This window comes from Lissotriton vulgaris, chromosome 4_1, assembly GCF_964263255.1.
Source record: "Lissotriton vulgaris chromosome 4_1, aLisVul1.2, whole genome shotgun sequence".
Lineage (NCBI taxonomy): Eukaryota > Metazoa > Chordata > Amphibia > Caudata > Salamandridae > Lissotriton > Lissotriton vulgaris.
Window position 1 is genome coordinate 1,518,209,896 of NC_141691.1, and position 26,455 is coordinate 1,518,236,350.

Consider the following 26,455-nt stretch of genomic DNA (forward strand, 5'->3'; position numbering starts at 1 on the left):
TTATTTATCTCACTGCCCCATCCCAGCTCAGAACCTGGCTATATGCAAATCAGTCTGTCCCTGGCCCAGTGCATCATGGGAACAGGGCAGACTAAACTACCAAGCCAATTCTTCACCAGAAAGGAGACAAGCTACCGGGGACCGGTTTCTGGCATTTCAGCCGTCTTCGGCCCGGCTTGCTTGAATCCTGATGGAGCAGTGAGAAAGGGACTCATGTCTGAGTATACCCTGCCACACCTATAGTGGCCAAAAACGATTCAGAAAAGGGGGTGGTGATGAACAGAATGTCTGAATTAAGCAGACCACTCTTACCCAGTCCAAAGATCAGGGCTTGATCCATCACCGTTATTTATCTCACTGCCCCATCCCAGCTCAGAACCTGGCTATATGCAAATCAGTCTGTCCCTGGCCCATTGCATCATGGGAACAGGGCAGAGTAAACTACCAAGCCAATTCTTCACCAGAAAGGAGACAAGCTACCAGGGACCGGTTTCTGGCATTTCAGCCGTCTTCGGCCCGGCTTGCTTGAATCCTGATGGAGCAGTGAGAAAGGGACTCATGTCTGAGTATACCCTGCCACACCTATAGTGGCCAAAAACGATGCAGAAAAGGGGGTGGTGATGAACAGAGTGTCTGAATTAAGCAGACCACTCTTACCCAGTCCAAAGATCAGGGCTTGATCCATCACCGTTATTTATCTCACTGCCCCATCCCAGCTCAGAACCTGGCTATATGCAAATCAGTCTGTCCCTGGCCCAGTGCATCATGGGAACAGGGCAGACTAAACTACCAAGCCAATTCTTCACCAGAAAGGAGACAAGCTACCGGGGACCGGTTTCGGGCATTTCAGCCGTCTTCGGCCCGGCTTGCTTGAATCCTGATGGAGCAGTGAGAAAGGGACTCATGTCTGAGTATACCCTGCCACACCTATAGTGGCCAAAAACGATTCAGAAAAGGGGGTGGTGATGAACAGAGTGTCTGAATTAAGCAGACCACTCTTACCCAGTCCAAAGATCAGGGCTTGATCCATCACCGTTATTTATCTCACTGCCCCATCCCAGCTCAGAACCTGGCTATATGCAAATCAGTCTGTCCCTGGCCCAGTGCATCATGGGAACAGGGCAGACTAAACTACCAAGCCAATTCTTCACCAGAAAGGAGACAAGCTACCGGGGACCGGTTTCTGGCATTTCAGCCGTCTTCGGCCCGGCTTGCTTGAATCCTGATGAAGCAGTGAGAAAGGGACTCATGTCTGAGTATACCCTACCACACCTATAGTGGCCAAAAACGATTCAGAAAAGGGGGTGGTGATGAACAGAGTGTCTGAATTAAGCAGACCACTCTTACCCAGTCCAAAGATCAGGGCTTGATCCATCACCGTTATTTATCTCACTGCCCCATCCCAGCTCAGAACCTAGCTATATGCAAATCAGTCTGTCCCTGGCCCAGTGCATCATGGGAACAGGGCAGACTAAACTACCAAGCCAATTCTTCACCAGAAAGGAGACAAGCTACCGGGGACCGGTTTCTGGCATTTCAGCCGTCTTCGGCCCGGCTTGCTTGAATCCTGATGAAGCAGTGAGAAAGGGATTCATGTCTGAGTATACCCTACCACACCTATAGTGGCCAAAAACGATTCAGAAAAGGGGGTGGTGATGAACAGAGTGTCTGAATTAAGCAGACCACTCTTACCCAGTCCAAAGATCAGGGCTTGATCCATCACCGTTATTTATCTCACTGCCCCATCCCATCTCAGAACCTGGCTATATGCAAATCAGTCTGTCCCTGGCCCAGTGCATCATGGGAACAGGGCAGACTAAACTACCAAGCCAATTCTTCACCAGAAAGGAGACAAGCTACCGGGGACCGGTTTCTGGCATTTCAGCCGTCTTCGGCCCGGCTTGCTTGAATCCTGATGAAGCAGTGAGAAAGGGACTCATGTCTGAGTATACCCTACCACACCTATAGTGGCCAAAAACGATTCAGAAAAGGGGGTGGTGATGAACAGAGTGTCTGAATTAAGCAGACCACTCTTACCCAGTCCAAAGATCAGGGCTTGATCCATCACCGTTATTTATCTCACTGCCCCATCCCAGCTCAGAACCTGGCTATATGCAAATCAGTCTGTCCCTGGCCCAGTGCATCATGGGAACAGGGCAGACTAAACTACCAAGCCAATTCTTCACCAGAAAGGAGACAAGCTACCGGGGACCGGTTTCTGGCATTTCAGCCGTCTTCGGCCCGGCTTGCTTGAATCCTGATGGAGCAGTGAGAAAGGGACTCATGTCTGAGTATACCCTGCCACACCTATAGTGGCCAAAAACGATTCAGAAAAGGGGGTGGTGATGAACAGAATGTCTGAATTAAGCAGACCACTCTTACCCAGTCCAAAGATCAGGGCTTGATCCATCACCGTTATTTATCTCACTGCCCCATCCCAGCTCAGAACCTGGCTATATGCAAATCAGTCTGTCCCTGGCCCAGTGCATCATGGGAACAGGGCAGAGTAAACTACCAAGCCAATTCTTCACCAGAAAGGAGACAAGCTACCGGGGACCGGTTTCTGGCATTTCAGCCGTCTTCGGCCCGGCTTGCTTGAATCCTGATGGAGCAGTGAGAAAGGGACTCATGTCTGAGTATACCCTGCCACACCTATAGTGGCCAAAAACGATTCAGAAAAGGGGGTGGTGATGAACAGAGTGTCTGAATTAAGCAGACCACTCTTACCCAGTCCAAAGATCAGGGCTTGATCCATCACCGTTATTTATCTCACTGCCCCATCCCAGCTCAGAACCTGGCTATATGCAAATCAGTCTGTCCCTGGCCCAGTGCATCATGGGAACAGGGCAGACTAAACTACCAAGCCAATTCTTCACCAGAAAGGAGACAAGCTACCGGGGACCGGTTCCTGGCATTTCAGCCGTCTTCGGCCCGGCTTGCTTGAATCCTGATGGAGCAGTGAGAAAGGGACTCATGTCTGAGTATACCCTGCCACACCTATAGTGGCCAAAAACGATTCAGAAAAGGGGGTGGTGATGAACAGAGTGTCTGAATTAAGCAGACCACTCTTACCCAGTCCAAAGATCAGGGCTTGATCCATCACCGTTATTTATCTCACTGCCCCATCCCAGCTCAGAACCTGGCTATATGCAAATCAGTCTGTCCCTGGCCCAAGTGCATCATGGGAACAGGGCAGACTAAACTACCAAGCCAATTCTTCACCAGAAAGGAGACAAGCTACCGGGGACCGGTTTCTGGCATTTCAGCCGTCTTCGGCCCGGCTTGCTTGAATCCTGATGAAGCAGTGAGAAAGGGACTCATGTCTGAGTATACCCTACCACACCTATAGTGGCCAAAAACGATTCAGAAAAGGGGGTGGTGATGAACAGAGTGTCTGAATTAAGCAGACCACTCTTACCCAGTCCAAAGATCAGGGCTTGATCCATCACTGTTATTTATCTCACTGCCCCATCCCAGCTCAGAACCTGGCTATATGCAAATCAGTCTGTCCATGGCCCAGTGCATCATGGGAACAGGGCAGACTAAACTACCAAGCCAATTCTTCACCAGAAAGGAGACAAGCTACCGGGGACCGGTTTCTGGCATTTCAGCCGTCTTCGGCCCGGCTTGCTTGAATCCTGATGAAGCAGTGAGAAAGGGACTCATGTCTGAGTATACCCTACCACACCTATAGTGGCCAAAAACGATTCAGAAAAGGGGGTGGTGATGAACAGAGTGTCTGAATTAAGCAGACCACTCTTACCCAGTCCAAAGATCAGGGCTTGATCCATCACCGTTATTTATCTCACTGCCCCATCCCAGCTCAGAACCTGGCTATATGCAAATCAGTCTGTCCCTGGCCCAGTGCATCATGGGAACAGGGCAGACTAAACTACCAAGCCAATTCTTCACCAGAAAGGAGACAAGCTACCGGGGACCGGTTTCTGGCATTTCAGCCGTCTTCGGCCCGGCTTGCTTGAATCCTGATGAAGCAGTGAGAAAGGGACTCATGTCTGAGTATACCCTACCACACCTATAGTGGCCAAAAAGATTCAGAAAAGGGGGTGGTGATGAACAGAGTGTCTGAATTAAGCAGACCACTCTTACCCAGTCCAAAGATCAGGGCTTGATCCATCACCGTTATTTATCTCACTGCCCCATCCCTGCTCAGAACCTGGCTATATGCAAATCAGTCTGTCCCTGGCCCAGTGCATCATGGGAACAGGGCAGACTAAACTACCAAGCCAATTCTTCACCAGAAAGGAGACAAGCTACCGGGGACCGGTTTCTGGCATTTCAGCCGTCTTCGGCCCGGCTTGCTTGAATCCTGATGGAGCAGTGAGAAAGGGACTCATGTCTGAGTATACCCTGCCACACCTATAACCTATTGGTTTGCCCTGTTCCCATCATGCACTGGGACAGGAACAGACTAATTTGCATATAGCCAGGTTCTGAGCTGGGATGGTGCAGTGAGCTAAAAAACGGTGTTGGATCTAGCCCTGATCTCTTGACTGGGTGAGAATATTCTGCTTAATTCAGAAACTCTGTCCATCACCACCTGTTGTTGTTTAATTATTTTGTCCACCATAAGCGTGGAAGGGTATACTCAGATGTGAGTCCCTTGCTCATTGCACCATCAGGATTCAAGCAAGCCGGGCCGAAGACGGCTGTAATGCCAGAAACCGGTCCCCGGAAGCTTGTTTCCTTCCCAGTGAAAGAATTGGCTTTGTAGTTTGGTTTGCCCTGTTCCCATCATACACTTGGACAAGAACAGACTAATTTGCATATAGTCAGGTTCTGAGCCGGGATGGTGCAGTGAGCTAAAAAACGGTGTTGGATCTAGCCCTGATCTCTTGACTGGGTGAGAGTATTCTGCTTAATTCAGAAACTCTGTCCATCACCACCTGTTGTTGTTTAATTATTTTGTCCACCATAAGCGTGGAAGGGTATACTCAGATGTGAGTCCCTTGCTCATTGCACCATCAGGATTCAAGCAAGCCGGGCCGAAGACGGCTGTAATGCCAGAAACCGGTCCCCGGAAGCTTGTTTCCTTCCCAGTGAAAGAATTGGCTTTGTAGTTTGGTTTGCCCTATTCCCATCATGCACTGGGACAGGAACAGACTAATTTGCATATAGCCAGGTTCTGAGCTGGGATGGTGCAGTGAGCTAAAAAAACGGTGTTGGATCTAGCCCTGATCTCTTGACTGGGTGAGAGTATTCTGCTTAATTCAGAAACTCTGTCCATCACCACCTGTTGTTGTTTAATTATTTTGTCCACCATAAGCGTGGAAGGGTATACTCAGATGTGAGTCCCTTGCTCATTGCACCATCAGGATTCAAGCAAGCCGGGCCGAAGACGGCTGTAATGCCAGAAACCGGTCCCCGGAAGCTTGTTTCCTTCCCAGTGAAAGAATTGGCTTTGTAGTTTGGTTTGCCCTGTTCCCATCATGCACTGGGACAGGAACAGACTAATTTGCATATAGCCAGGTTCTGAGCTGGGCTGGTGCAGTGAGCTAAAAAACGGTGTTGGATCTAGCCCTGATCTCTTGACTGGGTGAGAGTATTCTGCTTAATTCAGAAACTCTGTCCATCACCACCTGTTGTTGTTTAATTATTTTGTCCACCATAAGCGTGGAAGGGTATACTCAGATGTGAGTCCCTTGCTCATTGCACCATCAGGATTCAAGCAAGCCGGGCCGAAGACGGCTGTAATGCCAGAAACCGGTCCCCGGAAGCTTGTTTCCTTCCCAGTGAAAGAATTGGCTTTGTAGTTTGGTTTGCCCTGTTCCCATCATGCACTGGGACAGGAACAGACTAATTTGCATATAGCCAGGTTCTGAGCTGGGATGGTGCAGTGAGCTAAAAAATGGTGTTGGATCTAGCCCTGATCTCTTGACTGGGTGAAAGTATTCTGCTTAATTCAGAAACTCTGTCCATCACCACCTGTTGTTGTTTAATTATTTTGTCCACCATAAGCGTGGAAGGGTATACTCAGATGTGAGTCCCTTGCTCATTGTACCATCAGGATTCAAGCAAGCCGGGCCGAAGACGGCTGTAATGCCAGAAACCGGTCCCCGGAAGCTTGTTTCCTTCCCAGTGAAAGAATTGGCTTAGTAGTTTGGTTTGCCCTGTTCCCATCATGCACTGGGACAGGAACAGACTAATTTGCATATAGCCAGGTTCTGAGCTGGGATGGTGCAGTGAGCTAAAAAACGGTGTTGGATCTAGCCCTGATCTCTTGACTGGGTGAGAGTATTCTGCTTAATTCGGAAACTCTGTCCATCACCACCTGTTGTTGTTTAATTATTTTGTCCACCATAAGCGTGGAAGGGTATACTCAGATGTGAGTCCCTTGCTCATTGCACCATCAGGATTCAAGCAAGCCGGGCCGAAGACGGCTGTAATGCCAGAAACCGGTTCCCGGAAGCTTGTTTCCTTCCCAGTGAAAGAATTGGCTTTGTAGTTTGGTTTGCCCTGTTCCCATCATGCACTGGGACAGGAACAGACTAATTTGCATATAGCCAGGTTCTGAGCTGGGATGGTGCAGTGAGCTAAAAAACGGTGTTGGGTCTAGCCCTGATCTCTTGACTGGGTGAGAGTATTCTGCTTAATTCAGAAACTCTGTCCATCACCACCTGTTGTTGTTTAATTATTTTGTCCACCATAAGCGTGGAAGGGTATACTCAGATGTGAGTCCCTTGCTCATTGCACCATCAGGATTCAAGCAAGCCGGGCCGAAGACGGCTGTAATGCCAGAAACCGGTCCCCGGAAGCTTGTTTCCTTCCCAGTGAAAGAATTGGCTTTGTAGTTTGGTTTGCCCTGTTCCCATCATACACTTGGACAAGAACAGACTAATTTGCATATAGTCAGGTTCTGAGCCGGGATGGTGCAGTGAGCTAAAAAACGGTGTTGGATCTAGCCCTGATCTCTTGACTGGGTGAGAGTATTCTGCTTAATTCAGAAACTCTGTCCATCACCACCTGTTGTTGTTTAATTATTTTGTCCACCATAAGCGTGGAAGGGTATACTCAGATGTGAGTCCCTTGCTCATTGCACCATCAGGATTCAAGCAAGCCGGGCCGAAGACGGCTGTAATGCCAGAAACCGGTCCCCGGAAGCTTGTTTCCTTCCCAGTGAAAGAATTGGCTTTGTAGTTTGGTTTGCCTTATTCCCATCATGCACTGGGACAGGAACAGACTAATTTGCATATAGCCAGGTTCTGAGCTGGGATGGTGCAGTGAGCTAAAAAAACGGTGTTGGATCTAGCCCTGATCTCTTGACTGGGTGAGAGTATTCTGCTTAATTCAGAAACTCTGTCCATCACCACCTGTTGTTGTTTAATTATTTTGTCCACCATAAGCGTGGAAGGGTATACTCAGATGTGAGTCCCTTGCTCATTGCACCATCAGGATTCAAGCAAGCCGGGCCGAAGACGGCTGTAATGCCAGAAACCGGTCCCCGGAAGCTTGTTTCCTTCCCAGTGAAAGAATTGGCTTTGTAGTTTGGTTTGCCCTGTTCCCATCATGCACTGGGACAGGAACAGACTAGTTTGCATATAGCCAGGTTCTGAGCTGGGCTGGTGCAGTGAGCTAAAAAACGGTGTTGGATCTAGCCCTGATCTCTTGACTGGGTGAGAGTATTCTGCTTAATTCAGAAACTCTGTCCATCACCACCTGTTGTTGTTTAATTATTTTGTCCACCATAAGCGTGGAAGGGTATACTCAGATGTGAGTCCCTTGCTCATTGCACCATCAGGATTCAAGCAAGCCGGGCCGAAGACGGCTGTAATGCCAGAAACCGGTCCCCGGAAGCTTGTTTCCTTCCCAGTGAAAGAATTGGCTTTGTAGTTTGGTTTGCCCTGTTCCCATCATGCACTGGGACAGGAACAGACTAATTTGCATATAGCCAGGTTCTGAGCTGGGATGGTGCAGTGAGCTAAAAAACGGTGTTGGATCTAGCCCTGATCTCTTGACTGGGTGAAAGTATTCTGCTTAATTCAGAAACTCTGTCCATCACCACCTGTTGTTGTTTAATTATTTTGTCCACCATAAGCGTGGAAGGGTATACTCAGATGTGAGTCCCTTGCTCATTGTACCATCAGGATTCAAGCAAGCCGGGCCGAAGACGGCTGTAATGCCAGAAACCGGTCCCCGGAAGCTTGTTTCCTTCCCAGTGAAAGAATTGGCTTAGTAGTTTGGTTTGCCCTGTTCCCATCATGCACTGGGACAGGAACAGACTAATTTGCATATAGCCAGGTTCTGAGCTGGGATGGTGCAGTGAGCTAAAAAACTGTGTTGGATCTAGCCCTGATCTCTTGACTGGGTGAGAGTATTCTGCTTAATTCGGAAACTCTGTCCATCACCACCTGTTGTTGTTTAATTATTTTGTCCACCATAAGCGTGGAAGGGTATACTCAGATGTGAGTCCCTTGCTCATTGCACCATCAGGATTCAAGCAACCCGGGCCGAAGACGGCTGTAATGCCAGAAACCGGTTCCCGGAAGCTTGTTTCCTTCCCAGTGAAAGAATTGGCTTTGTAGTTTGGTTTGCCCTGTTCCCATCATGCACTGGGACAGGAACAGACTAATTTGCATATAGCCAGGTTCTGAGCTGGGATGGTGCAGTGAGCTAAAAAACGGTGTTGGGTCTAGCCCTGATCTCTTGACTGGGTGAGAGTATTCTGCTTAATTCAGAAACTCTGTCCATCACCACCTGTTGTTGTTTAATTATTTTGTCCACCATAAGCGTGGAAGGGTATACTCAGATGTGAGTCCCTTGCTCATTGCACCATCAGGATTCAAGCAAGCTGGGCCGAAGACGGCTGTAATGCCATAAACCGGTCCCCGGAAGCTTGTTTCCTTCCCAGTGAAAGAATTGGCTTTGTAGTTTGGTTTGCCCTGTTCCCATCATGCACTGGGACAGGAAAAGACTAATTTGCATATAGCCAGGTTCTGAGCTGGGATGGTGCAGTGAGCTAAAAAACGGTGTTGGATCTAGCCCTGATCTCTTGACTGAGTGAGAGTATTCTGCTTAATTCAGAAACTCTGTCCATCACCACCTGTTGTTGTTTAATTATTGGTAATCTCAGCGTAGCTTTGCTCGCAGGATGATCGTTTTACGCTTCCCTTTGTGCTGATGTCCTGCATATATTGTGGTTGATTATGAGGTGAAAAGTTAGGTTTTTGATCAGTGGTGGCCGGCATGGCTCAAGGGGTGGGGTCGCGCGAGGGTGCACATATTAGCTCACCATCTCGCTGGGTCCCGTGTCTCTGCTCCTACTCTCCTCGAGAAAAAGGAAGCACAGCCAGGACCCACTGACCAATCATTGGTTTTGAGTGTCCTGGTTCGACTCTCAACCAGGGAATGGAGGCCTGGGCATGTTCTCCATGCAGGCTGTAATGCAGCCTTCATGGAGAACTGGGAAAGGGTGCATGACTGGTTTGGGCGGCACAGAATGCCGACCAAACAGTCATTGTGCACTTGGGAGTGAGCAAAGATCTCCTCCCCTCCCCTGCTCCGAGAGCAGAGCAGCCACGCCCACCCACCTGCCTGCAAAGCAGCAGAAAGATAACTGAAAGTTATTATCATTTTATGTTTCTACTTCTCCTCTCCACTACTTGAAGGAGTGGGGCGACGCTTCCCTGCCATAGCGGAGGAGCCACCACTGTTTGTGACCTGTTTCTAGGGTTTATGTGACTCCTGCGTCCCAGGGTTGTGCTGTTAAATCCTGGTCTATATGTAGATTTTGGCTAGAATTTGTGACTGTATATGGGTCATTGGCTGGCTCTGTGCCAAATCCTTTAGTAGACTTTTAGATGGTGGAAGGAGGTACATGCTGATCAGGCCCTTGCACATTGAAATCTTCTCAAAGTGTTAAATCTTAGACCTCTTAGGACAACTGATTCTGGAGTAACACAAGGCAGTGTAGGCAGTTGCCTTGCATTGCTCTGTCCTGTGAAGGCGTTCCATGGATGAAGCGTGGGTGTTCCCACGCATCCACCTATGTATTTTGGTGCATTTACAGATTTACTAATACTAGCAAACCTGGGAATGCATCAATGTTGTACTCCTTCCCAGGGGAGGTGTAGCAAGGAGAAATATGTTTATTTCTCCTCATTGTTTCCGCTTTCTATGTGTGCTGAAGTCTGAGGGACACATAGAAAGAGGAAAAAATCCTTAGAGTATTGCTTTTGTGCAGAAAGGGTGTCCCTTCCTGCATAAAAACAATCCGTGTTGTAATGCAGGCACCCATGCATCATTGTGCAAGTGTGCCCACATTGTCGCTTGGCAGTCACAAAAGCGCCAGCACAGAGGGACAGGAGGAATGCAAAGTAGCTTAGTAGATAAGGCAAATTACTGCTACTCCATTTGATGAAGCACAACAAGTTGTCTTGCTGCTTTGCACTGGGCCAAATACTCCATGTCTACACATTTTGTATAATGCACCTTTGCCTCACCCATTGGAGTCTCAGTCTTGTCTACTTATCATGTTTATTCAGCCCTACAACTCTCACTCTGGTCTGAATATGACCTTTTGGGATACCTCTGGGCCTCTTGCATGAACACCACTCAGATGTATCTTTGTCTGTACCAAACGTTTGTTTTCATGGTGTTTACACTCCAGAGAGGGTGTTTACACTCTCAGGCTCTCTGTCATAATCATGCTTCTCCTATTTGCTAGGATCCTGCTGCACTGGCAAAGAAGTTAACTCTTAGTTATGCAGCATTTGTGTGCTGAATTTCATCATTACACTATGTACTTTTGGAATTTGCACCTATTTGACAATGCATGTAAAGCTTTTAGAGTGGCTGCAGAAATTTGAGACACTGCTATTCTAACACAGGAGCGACGGCTTAAACAGTTAAACTTTAAACAATTGGTAAATGTAAAGCATATACTGGGGTGTTATGGCATGGTGTGGAGTTTCCAACATCCGGTTGACTGGAGACTATAGAAAACCAGTGTTCTTTTCATCTCTCGATCCCACATGCTTTAGTCCTCTGACATTCGGGCCACAGCTACTGAGGTGGAAAGTCCTGGTCAATTTACTATCAACATCAACTTTGGAGATTGTTAGAAATGGGGATCTCTGGTTGGCTAAGGCTTGCGCCAAAGCCAGGCAGAGACCACCACTCTAGTCAGGAAAAGGGAGTAACACGCCGAAGATAACCCCTGCTCACCCCCTTGGTAGCTTAGCATGAGCAGCTAGGCTTATCTCGGTGGTGATGTGTAAAGCATTTGCACAACAAACACAGTAACAACACACTAGGCACACCACAAAAGGAACTCCACACAAGGTTATATAAAAATAGCTTTTGTATTATAATAAAAACACATCCGGGTCAAGCCGGGGCAGCACTGGCAGCCCAGCGGCATTTTAGAGCGCGGCTCGGGCCGCTGCGGTGAAATGCGGGGTAGGCACCCGCTTGGATAAATAATTAAAGGAGCGGGTAGCACCCATATTAATTTAAATAAACACGCAGGCAAAGTCACGGGGTGGGCACCTGCTCTGTTTACATAAAAGGGGCAGGCGTCCAAAATGCTGATGAAGCGCCTGCAAAATCAAAACTAGGCGGACATGATGCAGGGTAGGCACCTGCAATGAAGGGGGCCATGCGGGGAATCCCTGCACTGGGGATTCCCTTTTACAGGGCCACCAAAGGGGACAGAGTGCTCACCGGGCACAAAAGAGCATAAAGGCCCCAAGGATAAAAAGGAAGCCAGTTTTTCTAAGGTCCTAAAACAGAAGCAAGGCTGAAGGGTCCCAAGAAGTCCTCCAGGCATCTAGGGGCTGGGCAGAGCCCAGGGAGGCAAGCCTTTCCCTGAGCTCCAGCAGCAGCACGCCCCTGGCAGATTCCAGTCCAAGACAAGAACATTTACTTGGGGTCACAGCCCCTCTTTTATACACTGAAATCCTTTGATCCTTTGTTGTCAAAGGTGCAGTCAAGGGGCGAACCAGTTGGAACTGGTTCCTGAGCACTTTTCTTTGCTCAGCCCCTCTCCCTATTCACAGGACAGGCCAGGGACATCAGACATACCACAGGGGGTGGAGCCAGCATTGTGGCAGGAAGGCCCAGCCCTATTCAGGTCCCAGGTGCACTCCTCCCTGCCATCAACATGCAGATATCTCCATTCACCACTGGGGCAGCCCCATCCTGACTCCTGAAGCCAGGTACACCAGCCAGCTCCAGCCAATCACAAGCCAGACAGTCAATTCACATTTACTACACAAACATGCCAACTTCTAAAAGTGGCACTTCTACACTAGACACAATAAATCTGTGCACATCATTGCGCAGCATTTAATCTCACGAGTTCGCACATGCCAAACTCACCCCAGCACTCCCAACACATCCGGAACTACCATGGACACACATATCCCCCATGCATTCCTTTGGGGGGTTAGGCTAACTCAGCACACACACTCAGAGTGCGCACGCACTTTACACTGGGCCACAGTGCTGAAGTGCTCAGAGGCCTAAAATCACTACCACCATGCTAGAGGCTAATGGCAAAAGGTTTTAGGGGTGAACCTGCCAAAAAGGCCCAAGTCCAGCAGAGATGTAATAGGGTAGTCCCATTCCTTAGGAGGAAAGACAAGGCATGACATAGACCTCAAGAACACTCGACAAGTGAGGTTTCTTCCACTCAAGTTTGCTTACAGTGTGCTACAATAAAGGAGGAATGGTTGTGTTATTTGTGCACCGGTTAGTGGTAATGGTGGCAAGACCAACATAGGATTCCACAAACAAAGAACTACACATCTGTATGGTTATGTGATGGGGTATTTGATTGCGAGAACATGATATAATTCTTATTACAACTGCACGCGGGTCTGGTGGAGTGAGTCAGCATGCGGACGAAGGCTTGCATGCAGGTCTCTGTCAGGGGTGCTGGTAAAGAGAGTTTAGGCAGAGCTGTTGAGAGTGGATCTATGTAGATTTCAGACTAGGCAGTGTACAGGTTAGAGAGTAGGTGGAATGATTGTGGATAAGAGTTCCGCTCATCATGAATTGGATTTCGAGGACAGTCTGTGGCCTCTGAGATTAGAACCTGCACGACAACCTGATATGTGGTTGTTTCATGTTGCCCATTCTCTTGTGACCTTATTAGTTTTGTGGATGGTTGGAGTTTGCGACATATTCCGCAGCATGTACAAAAGGCCTTTATTTTGGTATGTGCAGTCGCTGTTCAAAACCTACTGCATTTTGACGGAGGGCAGAGAGGTTTCATCTGTGGGTAGGATTTGCTTTGGAATTCCTGGGGTCTTTGATCAGTGCCCAGAGCCATCATTTTGGTGAAAGGGTTGTGCTGATCAGGGTGAGAAGGCACTCAAAAAGCTTCAGGACGGCTTTAGGAGTTGTCTTGAGTGAAGAAAGGCTCTTGAAGTGAAATGCCTTGGTCTCCTTTGCCTTTGTGGTTTACTTTGAGCATTGCCTAGGTGACCACTAAAGGGATACCATCTGAGGATAAATCTCAAGTGGTATACTCCTTTAGGGTGAACTTTTTTGATGGCCGCCAGGTAGGAGCTCAGCCCGGGAGCTCCCAGAGTCAGAGATCACCAAATCAGTGAAAATCCCCCTTTCTACCCATCCATCCGTCTCTAATCTTCCCACATCCAACTCCCTTTTACATCTGATTTGGTTATACAAAGTGGCCAACCTCCAGGGACGAACACCAGGAACCCGACGTGCCTTTCACCTTGCCCGCCTCGCCGCCACTCGCCAGGATCAAGCCCTCCGAGCCGGACGTGTGGCAACTCTGACTCCTACTGTCGCACCGGTTTGAGGCTGTTCCACCGTCAGACATGCAGCTCCATCACTGGTAAAATTTCCTCTGGTCTGGGTGACTTGTCGCCTTTCCCTCATCAGCGCTGATGCTGAGCTAGGCGGTGGAATCTGTGCCCCCCACCCACCGCTGACAGTGCGGTGCATAGCTGCTTAGCTGCGCTGCTCCCGCAGACGTGGCAGACAACATCGACCTTACCCGCCACAAAGAAGACCCAGGATAAGAGCAGCTGTTTCACGAACCCGGAATACCATGGGCAACCAACGAACATGGTATCGGGCTGATTCATGAGCTTGTTACACCGTTTTGTTTTCCTTTCCGTCTCCTATGCATTGAACTCAGAGTGCACTCTACTCTATAAGGGACAAAATGGCCTATGTCCCGAGACTCCTGGCCCGACACGGTTCATGATGAAGCTGGGACCCACAAGTGAGCCGATCTGCTTGAATTTTGGGAGCAGCCCATGCGCGCTGGGCTGCTCCCAAAATTCTGTCTGGACATGTGTACAAGTGTAAACAGTGTCTCTGAGTGATGGACTCATGTAAATCATCACTGTAAAACCTGGAGGCAACATGCCCCTAATTGAGGTTCAGGAGCCTGAGGGGGCTGAGAAATGTAGTGGGGGGGCCCAGTCAAGATCTGCCTGACTTAATCATGGCGCCCGCTGGCTACAATGTCTATACGCAATTTTGTCCCACTGTGCCTGCCGGGGCCTCACTGCGGGTGCTTGAACCAGGCGGGAGACTTGACTTCGTAAAGACCACCACCCTTGAGTGCAACACCACCTGAACACCTGGCTGAACGATGGCAAACATTTCTTGCTCTGTAAACATGTAATAAATAATTGTCCAACCCTAATCGCTGTTAAAATGTAATCCTGTGTGAATTTGCATTTTATATATTTATAACGCTAACCACCAGTATATGTAGTTGAACTTTGTACTTCTACCATTCCTATGTGATCTTAGAGTTTATCTGCTTGTATCTTTTGCATTTTTTTCCTTAACGTAACTGGTTCTTTTGTAAAGCGCTCTGACACCTTCGGGTAATATTCGCTCTATATAAAGTCGCATTAAATAAAATAAATAAATTAATAAAATACAAAATAAATAAGTAGCATCCTTTTGACAGCCATTTTGTCAAGTTTATTATAATGTGACACTTGTACCGGTTTGAAATGAATCGCATTTATATCTGTGACTCAAAACACGGGTTTGCATGCTGGGCGAATACTGTAGTCCTAGATTTTTAATTGTATTGCCTAATCTGTTTCTGCCATTATTGTAATGCGTTTAATTAAGCATTTTAAGGTTTTTCTTTGCGAGTCATGATTCTTCGCACAATGGAAGCCAGCTATCTGTGAGCTAAAGGGCACGGCTGGTTTGGGGTTATCTTGTACGCTTTACAATTGATTACAAGTGAACCGCGCCATTTCGTCATTTCGTCATGTTGTCAAAATTAGATCTCGTCAGCAGAAGGGCATCTCAGAGGTCACAGTTTCAGTATTTCCAGAGGGGAAGGGTGGGACCGCGTTATTCTCGTGCACGCCACTTCCTCCCCTTGAATTATTCATGGGCTGAGCCTGAGCTATTAAAAATACCCCTGTTTTAGATTTAGGGCTGACCACGTGTCCCACATTTACTGCCAGGGTAAAGGTCATAGGTATTTCACTTTTGGCGCAAGGCTGAGGAAAAAGTTGTTCCAATTATTCTTAACTTGGCTGCAAAAACGGCTGGAGAGGGACATTCTAGGAAGGCAGAAGCATGATTCAGTTCCAATCAACCAGGACAAAGCTTTCAACCGTCAGACCTTTAGTGCATGGCAGGAGAACAAGCACCAAAGTTCAGCAAAAGTTATTCCTGAGAATAGAATTCCTTCCATAGATTTATGTTTTTCATCTGTAGACATTGGCCTGCACAGTTGTCTTCTTTTAGAGTATTTCAGTTTTTTCAGATTATAATTGCCTTCCTGTAGATAAAACTTTTCATTAAAGCTTCATGGAGTCTTCAAATTTAGCTGCAGGAATACTATAATGGTTTATGTTGTAAACTTCACAATACCTCACGTAGATTATTAGTGTGTGGCGTTTTGGTGCTTCTGATCACAAAGTCACTGAGAGAGCTGCAAATTAGCTTGATAAATCTGTAAAAAAAAATCAAATCAAAATGGCGTCTTTGCAAGCAGCTTGTTCAGTATGTGTTGGGGAAGGCAGAGAGCAGTTACCATAATATTACAGAGTACAAGCATTGACAAAGCTGAATGGTCTGCCATTTCTAATAAATGAAAGTGTCTCTTCCTTGCTTGGTACATTTGAATACATGTGTCTGTGGTTGTGTGGATGGGTGGGTGGGTGTAGATGAAAGTGAGCAAAATGGTGTTATAGTCGGTCCTTGCAGTGCTACATGGAAATTCACAGAATTTGTTAGAATAACACAAGATGAGTGACACTTGGCCTGTCTGTGGGTGGATGGATGAATGAGTGCAGTAAAGGAAGAATGAGTGAACGGATGAGTTAGCAAATTGACGGCTGGATAGATCTGCAAATGCAGAGTGGAATGATAAATAGGTGGGTAACTACTAATCATGAAAATAATCAAACCAACCAATGCCCTTTCCTCCGGTTGCTGCTGTTGACACAAACACGGAGTGTGCCCACTCAACTTCTTTACTGCTTTCTAGAAGTAGAGCTGTTTGAAAAAGACTACATAATATGCATTGGTTGTATGGTACGTTTTGGTTATTTGCATAGCTCTTACTAACCCAGACGAGGCGCTGAAGCACTTTGCGGTTGGATAGCTCACTACTCTGTGTAGAACCCAGCATTAGTGATTTAGTTAAGTGTATAGTAGTGATTTGGGTGAAGTCACGTGCAATAGATCTGGGGCCTAGTTTAGAGTTTGGCAGATGGCTACACTGTCACAAACGTGACCAGTAACCCAACCACCTTAGTACAAGGGTATAATTTCCCAACACACTTGTAATAAGGTGGACGGGAAATCTGTCATGTTTGTGATGGAGTACCACTCCGACAAGCTCTAAATCTGGTCCTAGTCTACACATGAAGATTTATAGAGTTTGAGCAGATTTATACAATTGGAGCAGATTACATAGGTGAAAAGTTAATATGGTTTAAACATGGGGTTAATAGGCAGTTATTAGTTTAAGTATTTAATTAATTTAAGTAGTTGGCTGGAGCAATATGAATGAACTTATTTTGTAAGGTTACTGGGTTAGTTTCTCATCCTTAGTATATGTGCATGCCAAGAAACATTTACCTCTAACACGTAGTTTCGGAATAGACCACGGAATAGATACATTGCATCCCATTACAACACAGTAATTACAATAACTGCATTGTTATATTGCATACCATTACAACGTAAGAAGTTACAACTTGCTTTCAGTTGCGCACTGGATTTTGGAGTAGCATAATTTACTATTCCAACCTCAGTCTGTGCAACAGTAGGGAAGGTGTTGGATTTTAAATACAACACCTTCTACCCCCTACAGCAAGTTGTTCTAATGACTTGCGTTGTAATGGTTTGCGATATAACAATGCGGTCATTGTAACAACCGCATTGTAATGGCATGCGATGCATCGCATGCAACGTAAATGATGTTTTCCGTAGTTTAGTGAACATTTGCTGTTTATAAGGTCATACTTTGACATTTGCTTAAGGTGGGGATTTTTGTTAGTATTTGGCTCTGGGTTGTCCTGACAGTCTCTTACCCCGCTACACATCGGACGTTTGACCTGACACGGCTACGAACAATGCAACACTGCAAATCCTTAGAACAAATCAGACATACATGATCAATTTACTCTTCTACTGACCTAGGATTTCCACCTTACAGTTGTACAGACTGTCCCTTAACCTTCAGACTGTCCTACTTGCCACTTCTTGTTCTGTAGCAGATGCGTTACTGATCTCAGGATCACTGCTCCTCTTCGCCTTGGTAAGATTTTGGCAAGAATTGCTTATTGCCCTGAAGAAGCCTGTTTCTGGGCATAATGCGTTGGCTGATTATATGATGCAAAAACAAGCACATTAGAAAAAAAGGAACAGAAAGAGTGCAAGGAATACGTCTGAATATTGCTTCTTCAAACTGTACACTAAGATTGTGTTTACCTATTGATTGTTTGTGTTGTCTCTCATCTTCCGTTCTTGCATGTCCTGGGAAATCTGTTTAATAACATGGCTCCAGATTTCTCCTGGGTAGCAGAGATACAGTGGTCTCTAGACCGAAGTTTAAGTACGAAATTCCATGTCTTCACTGCTCTTCTGAATTCCACATTATTTACAATGACTCATGTCCTTTCTCGAAGTGAGTTTCATATTTTACCAGTTTGATTGGTCAAGGGGATTGTCTCGGGACACATATTTGTGACTTTGTTTCAAATTTCTAGACAATATTGTTCTATGGAATATGCTGGATTCAAGTAGGAGAAATCTATGTATTCCGTGCCCTTCTGTATTCCAAATGATTCTCAGTGGCTCTTATGTGTGCCAGGAGCGAGGTCCATATTTTAGCTCAGTTTAGCTGCTTGGACAGAAGAGGACATATCTCTAGTGTTTTTTATGGTTATTTTTGGTACTAGCCCAGAAAATAGAGTTTTCTTTCTGGATGTATCCCTTGATGTTCGTTTGGTAAAAGACTAGCCCTTGACTGGCCTAATAAGTTCATAGCCATGTGAGTAATGCAGATCATTTTGAAGGTGAATGTTCTTGCATCAGGGAGCAGGAGGGATGTGATCTTGTAGGTTTGTATATAGACATTGTCCTACTGCTATGTTAAATATTCTTTGTTGGCATCTCATGACCGAAGCTGGTACTCCTTTGTTTAACTATGTGCATACTCCAATCATGATAGGAAAGAGAAATTATTGTCCTGATCTTTTGTGGGAATCCTAGGTGTGGAAAGATGTATCATGATATGCAGATGTTGTTACTTGGTGGTCATGAGGTTTCATGTGGTTGCTCCAAGTCCATTATTATTCCTAAGTTCCTTACTTTTTTGCTATTGTAGGCAGTTTACTCTTTCCGTGTGTTTGTCCATGGGTTCTGGTTTAAACAATCTCCATAGGTTCCACAAGTTAGGTCTCAGTTTTCAAGGCATTGATTATAAGGTGATTTATTATCTTCCAATCATGAACACCTTTTTGGAACTTATCTCGATTAGACATTTCTAGATCATTAGGTTACTCCAATGTAAATACTATCTGAGTATTGTTAGCTTAATTTTAACATTTATGGTAAAAGGATTTGAAGAGTCCCAGGAGTGCTCTGATGGATATGCTGAAAACGAGTGGTGAGATGAGAGAGATTGAGAAACTCCTGCCGTTGGACAGAATTGTGTCGATCTGTATGGGGATATCAAGATGATGCTTGATCTGTCTTTGAGATAATAGGAAGCCAGTCAAAGACTAAACCTGCAGCGCCTTTCATTTTAGTCTGTAGTAAGTGTTAAATCATGAAGTGTTGAATACAGAAGAAAGGTGGAGAACTAGTAATACTGCTACCTAGTTCACTCTTGTTTGTAGATCATCCCAGATGGAGATCAGGGTCACTTTGGTGCATCTCTTTGGCAATAAATCTGTTGGTGATCCAGTAGTCATTTTATTCACTTCTAAGAAGCTTGAAATCTGAGAGAAAGCTGTTATTTCTCTTAGTGTTCCAAGGAATTCGCTTTTTTGCCATTAGTCTGTAGTTGTTTGGGTCTTATGGATCCAGGTTGTGTTTCTTTGATGAGTGATTGTGTACATGATGTGTTCAGTTATGGTGGGGATGTGTGCAAATTAGGGCTTTTTTGATTATGGTCATTTCAGCGATTGCAGCCAGAGTTGAAATCAAGTTAGAAATCAGATGTTTTGGTAGAGAGGTACAGTTCCAGAGATTTAGCGTTGGTGATAATGATATCCTTCATTATGTTACACAACTCTTTTTTTGCGATGTTGGTACAGCAGTGCATTCTGGATTGCAATATTCTGACAACATGTGTACTTCTTTTGTGGGACATTTGCAATTAGCAATCACGTTTGAATAGTGAGCTGTTTTTGCTTTTTGGATGCAGAATTTATAAATTATGTCCTGTTCTTTAGTCAAATTTTGTCTTGAAATAATTTGCTTTGTACCATTGGCACTGGTGGTTGAATCAATCTCTATTTATATTCTTAATTTTATTATTCATCCAAGGTATCTTTCGTTTCCTATTTTGGCAGCATAGAACTATCCTCTGAAATATTTTGTTGAAACATTAGTTTGTCAATTTACTCAAATTCTCTACTGTGGGTATTTGTTTCCGGGTTTGAACTGGCAGTTGGAGATATCGCCTACTTCAACTCTGGCAGACACAATATTCAATTACTTAGTTTGGCAGAAATTGTTATATATTTCCTGCAGATGAGACCTGGAGACAAAGCAGCAGGGTGATGAAAGAAAAAAGTGGGAGATGAGGTGGGCAGGAGGTTCTTTTTTCTGGGCCACTCAGTTTACAGTGGCATAGCCCACTGCTGGTGTCCCTAACATCAATACAGGGGGCAGGTGTAAGAATAATACGTGGTATGACATAGAATGAAGGAAACTAAAGTCTAGTCTTACTTTAGCTATTCAGAGCAAAACCATATGCCAAATACCGATTCTGTGCAAACCTTATGGTTATGCCCAGCTAAAATCCAAACAAGAATGGAAAGAACAAAGGTGGCATGATCTTCTATCTCCTTGCCATGAGAGAGATATGATCAAGTTTTGGTCTCTGTTGAGTTGGGGAAGAGGCGCCACAATGGCCCAATCAGTAAATCACATCCTGCCCGAAGCACGGGCTGAGCACTTTCAAGCCCTTTATGATGAAGCATCACCTGATAACTTTTGTGAGGGGCAGGCTACTGTAAGAACAGTGTAAACAGATCTCACAGTGACATTCAACAGGATGGAAAAAGTGCTGTAGGGGTAATTGAGCAGGGGAAAGCCCAAGGCCTGGACGGCATTCCTGGTGATATTTACCTACACAACAAGACAAAATGGGTTGAGTATATTTTACACATGAGCAATGCAATTGGCAAAAGTGCCTCTACCCTCAAATCTTGGAAGGGTGCTTAGGTGGTACCTTTCTACACAAAGGGGGACCGCAATTCACCATCCAGCTACTGACCAATTAGTTCAATTGATGCACTACAGAAAGTCTTCTGACTGGTTTTTCTGGACAGGATTTGCAGATGGATCAATGACAATCAGATCCTTTCACCATTCCAAGCAGGGTTCAGAGATAAAACTAGCACTAGGGACTAAGTATTCTGCTTTTTATTATTGTATAGGAATACAGTGCTAACTAGCAAAGGCCACCTGTATGCGCCCTTTGTCTGCCTAAAGTCTGCATTTGACGTGTTTCCCAGCAAAAGCTGTGGCAGTTGTTAAAGCACATCGGAATGCCCCAGAACGTACTACCAATCATTAAATCTCTCTATTTAAATGAGGTAACACAGTTCCTTGCGACCGTCCCAGAAGACGCACCATCTTTGGCAAACGAGAAGATATCAATACTAATGTTTGCCAACTGTACTTTATTAGTACCCCAGACACCAAAAGGGCTGCATACCCTGTTGCTGCGTTTTGACGAGTTTTGTTCCCTCCTAGTCTTAGAGGTTAATGCTGCAAAGACAAAGTATATGGCAATAAGACAGCATAAATCATACAAAGGGAAGATGTATCACGGTGGTGAGGAGCTTGAAAGGGTAGATGCCTTCGAGTATTTAGGCATCAAACTATCGACTGGTATGTCATGGAAACACCACATAGATAAAGCTACTTTAAATTCCAAGCAGATAGCAGGAGATATATTGAAGGAGCACTGTCTGTCAAGTAGCAAACCTATAGAACCTTCTTTCCACATTTATGATACCAAAACCCTGACAGCGGCATTGCATGGAGCGGAATTATGGGGGGTTTCTAGCTTGACTGGTATGATTACATCTCAGCTCAAGTTTGTTATAACCTTTTTGTCCCTTCCCCCCCCCCCCCCCAGCACCCCTTTGTGCCTGCTTGATTTAGAACTCGGTAGGAAAAGAATTGCTGCTAAAGCCAGGCTCAGGCCAGAACTAATCAATTATGCAGAGGCGTTTCAGGATGTAATCAGTTTGGACAGATTCCATAAAATCTAATGGTGCAAAAACATCAGAAAGTTGCTTCTTTCCCTAGGTTTATTTAGCCATTGGGAGCCATTGCCCCAGATAATTCCCTCGAAAGAGCAAATTAAAAAACGGTATTGGCTGACACAGAAAGACTCTGAATATGAAGTGTGGCTCAAAGGTTAGAGCGGCAGACCCTGATGCAGATGTCTAGCCCGGGACCAGGGTTCAATTCCCCGCCTCGGCGGGTCTTGGGCTCAAAAATTCCACGGACCTGAAAATTCTCGCCTCGGTGCCTATTCCATTCATGGAGTCCCACTCTGCAACCCTGGGCAATAGCTTGCTTAATCTCCACAACGGCCCCCACAACGCTAAGGATGCCTGGCCTCCACCTTGGGGGTGCCCAGGAGTGGACGCCTCACAGGGAAAGCCAGGATGGGTTTCACAGCGGTATTCGTACAAGCGCCTTGAGACCCCTGCGGGTGAGTAGTGAGCTATACAAGTATCAATTTACATGTACATATCTCCAGAGGTTCTCTTGCTGTGAATTTTGTGAAGTTTAAGTCGAGCCCTCTATTTGAAGAATACCTTTCAAGTTGTTACCCGTTAAGTCGTTTACTGCAAAATGGTCCTTGCAATCGAAGCTCTCTTTGGCTTGTCAAAGCTGTAAAAACAAGTAAAGAAAGTATAGCCCATGTGTTGTTCATCTGCTCGGCCTATGCCCAGCCAAGGAGGCGTTAGATTAGGCCGAATTGCCAAAAATCTGGGGTCAAGAAACTGTCTAACAGCTATGAGGATTTTGCAGTCTGACCCTAGGCCCCTATATGCATGTGCCATGGAAAACGTTTTGGGTTAGATGTGGTTTGTTAGACGCAAGGCATTGGCAGTTGTTTAGACTAGTAACACTGTGCTGTAGTGCTTTGCAGGCATCTAATGACCGATTAGATGTAATCATTTTTTTGCGTTGTCATAGGGGCGTTAACGTGCCCAGACACTTTGTAATAATTCTGAAGTGGTGCGCTTAAAATGTATGTAGCTACTCATTTTGCAAACTATGGTGCTAAAGCCTGTGGTGTTTTGCACCTGTGAATCTCAGGAGATTTTAATTGCTGCTTGAAATGATCTGTTTTAAATTGTTTTATATCAACATGAATATTTATTGCAATTTACAGTAATTTTGGAGCAACTACTGAAACGATTTTATATACCTGTTTAATGAAATGTATTTTTTAAAGTGTTTTGTGTTTTTATCTTTCATGATATTTTAAGGATGTATTTATTCCAAAATAAACATATTTGAACTGAACTGTTATTGTCTACAGATGTCGATCTCGAAGTAAAAGATTCCTGTGGCAAAATTCCACGTCTAAATTTTAAGTACCTGGACCACCGGACCTCTGTGATACTATATCAAGGTAGGATTCAAGGCTACTTTTGATCTTAAGTTCTAGATATGGTTTGAACAGAGATCCTTCTCTGGCATTATTACTTTGTTTCCTTTCGTTTACCAATACCTCTCCTTGATCACTGAGACACTTGTTACTCTTAATTTACTAGGATTACCCCTGGGTTGCCACAGCCTATCACTTTTAGGGTTTTCTATGTACCCCTAGGCCCAAGGCTGTTCTTAGAAGTTTCTAACCTCACTACATCATTCAAAGGCTTTTAGACACACCTCAGTATGATAGTTCACATGGATCCTTGGAATCACTTACAGAATATCGACAATCAAAATATCGAGCTGCCAGAATATCGCTGACAAAATATCGACTACCAGAATATCGAATTCCTATCTATCTACAGGTAAGTACAAAAATATCGAACCCTAAATATCGTTGTAAATAATATAGTTTGCGAAAATGTCGACTTTTTTAAATCTCTTAAAAGTAATGTAAAATTAATGAAATAATAACTATAATTAATGAAAACATACTTAAAAATACTTAAATAACCTTAAAATGAATAAATGATAAATGTAAGTAAAAATAAATGCATGTTTATTTTTAATTACAAATATTAACTTAATAATATTAAAAAATAATTAATATGTTTAATAATTTAATGTTAAGAACATATTTTTAAATATAATTAAATGTATGTATATATATATATATATATATATATATATATATATATATATATATATAAATAAATAAACCTATAATATAAATATGAAAATAAATTATATATAAGTTAGAACATTAAAATATATTTTTTTTTAAATAATAATATTTTAGACTACATTAGATATAACAATACTGAAAAAATTGCATAGCATAAAAGATAACATTTCTATTTCCACTCCAAGTGGTACATTAGGGAAAATGTAGGATAGCAGGAAAATAAAAACTACTATCCCCACTCCAGCGAGTGGAACAGTAGAGAAAGTGTTGGATAGCGGGTGGCTAAAAATGACTATTCCCACTCCAGTGAGTGCAACAGTAGGGAAAGCATTGGATAGCGGAAGGGTAAATATCACTATTCCAACTCCAGTGAGTGGAACAGTAGGGAAAGCGTTGGATAGCGGGAGGGTAAACTTTACTATTCCCACTCCATTGAGTGCAACAGTAGGGAAAGCGTTGGATAGCGGAAGGGTAAAAATCACTATTCTCACTCCAGTGAGTGCAACAGTAGGGAAAGCGTTGGATAGCGGGAGGGTAAAATATACTATTTCCACCCCAGTGAGTGCAACAATAGGGAAAGCATTGGATAGCGGGAGGGTGAAAATTTCTATTACCACTCCCGTGAGTGCAACAGTAGTGAAAGCGTTGAATAGCAGGAGGGTATAAATTACTATTACCACTCCAGTGGGTTCAACAGTAGGTAAAGCATTAGATAGCAGGAGGTTAAAATGTACTATTCCCACCCCAGTGAGTGCAACAATAGGGAAAGCATTTGATAGCGGCAGGGTAAAAATTACTATTCCCACTCCAGTGAGTGCAACAGTAGGAAAAGCATTGGATAGCGGGAGGGTGAAAATTACTATTACCACTCCAGTGAGTGCAACAGTAGGGAAAGCGTTGGATAGTAGGAGGGTAAAATGTACTATTCCCACTCCAGTGAGTGCAACAGTAGCGAAAGTGTTGAATAGCGGGAGGGTAAAAATTACTATTACCACTCCAGTGAGTGCAACAGTAAGGAAAGTGTTGGATAATGCAGGGGAATAAATTAATATACCCACTCCTGCAATATAATTAACATTAATTAACAATTAATTATTTTGGAAAAATTCATTTACCTCCTACCATTTCCCCCTATAAACATCACCTACAATTTTGTAACATATTAATAAAGTAACATAATTAATTAACTATTATTAATTAAGGAGTTACAATTAACAATAGACTGAATTAATATATTTTCAAATTAATTATTATTCATTAATATATAATTAATTACTAAATAATAAAAACCACAATTAACATAATTACCATTTTAATTATTTTTAATCAATTTATATTTAATTACAATACATTAATTAACTTAACAAAAAATATAAATTATTAAATATTAAATTATGAATTAATAAAAAATTAACTACTTCATTTCAATTAAATTACTTCCCACCCTATTCTACTATAAGCACACAACCCGCTACATAATTAAATTACGCAAAAACATTTAAAAATAATTCATTAATTCTAAATAATGCTAAAAATATATATTATAATTAAATTACTTCCCACCCTATTCCCCTAAACACCCACAACCCACTACAGAATTAAATTACACAAAAATTAACTAACATAAAATTAATTAATTTTACAAAATTCAAACCTACATTACAAAAATAATACATACTTTTAACACATATACTAACACTTAAATCACAAAAAAATCGAAATTACTAACTTCGATATTGTAGACCTCGATGTTTCTTACCTGCATTTTGATATTCTGCACCAATATATTTTTGCAATTCGATATTCTGTCTATTCGATACGAAAAACTCGATATTCTGTCCAGTCAATATTTTTTTTCTCAATATTGTGACAAGTTACCGAATCCTTGCCCTCACCAAGATCATTCAGTTGAATTACATCTCCCATGGGATTAGGCCAGAGTGATAACCTTAGGTGCTTTAGGAGGTCACCAGAGCCCAGAAGCAGGAGTTATCTAAAAAAAAAAAATTCTATATTTTGTACTGAGGGTATTCTTTGATAACTTCAAATGTCTGCCCTGTATGTGACCACTGCATGTATCGTCATCCTTTGTATATTTAGGATAACTTTTACTAAGTCTCCCCTGATATTTCGTTAGCAGAGTCCAATAAAGCATGAAGCATTTTGCTTCATGCTTTATTGGACCAAGGGTGGTTTAATGTGAAACCTTATTCCTAAGTACTCACAGCATGTGACTCTTTCCAATGCAACCCCATTTACAGTAAACTTTACTTTATGGGGATTCTTCTGATTTATATTCATAAATGTGGTTTTATTTGCATTTTTTGTGAGTTCTTTCCATCACAATATGTACCAAAGGTTTTTATTGAACTCTGTAGTTCTATTTCCATCACTGTGAAAAAGCTAGCATCGTCAGAAAAT

General features: G+C 44.0%; 1 protein-coding gene across 1 annotated transcript in view; it reads left to right on the top strand.

Annotated features, from left to right (window-relative positions):
• The window catches only part of RP1 (RP1 axonemal microtubule associated), a 2,616,437-nt gene that overhangs the window by 55,413 nt on the left and 2,534,569 nt on the right, over window positions 1-26,455 (top strand). Inside the window, exon 2 of the mRNA XM_086965756.1 lies at window positions 23,234-23,326. The gene's annotated coding sequence lies outside the window, so the exon portion shown is untranslated. The remainder of the gene's footprint in view (window positions 1-23,233; window positions 23,327-26,455) is intronic.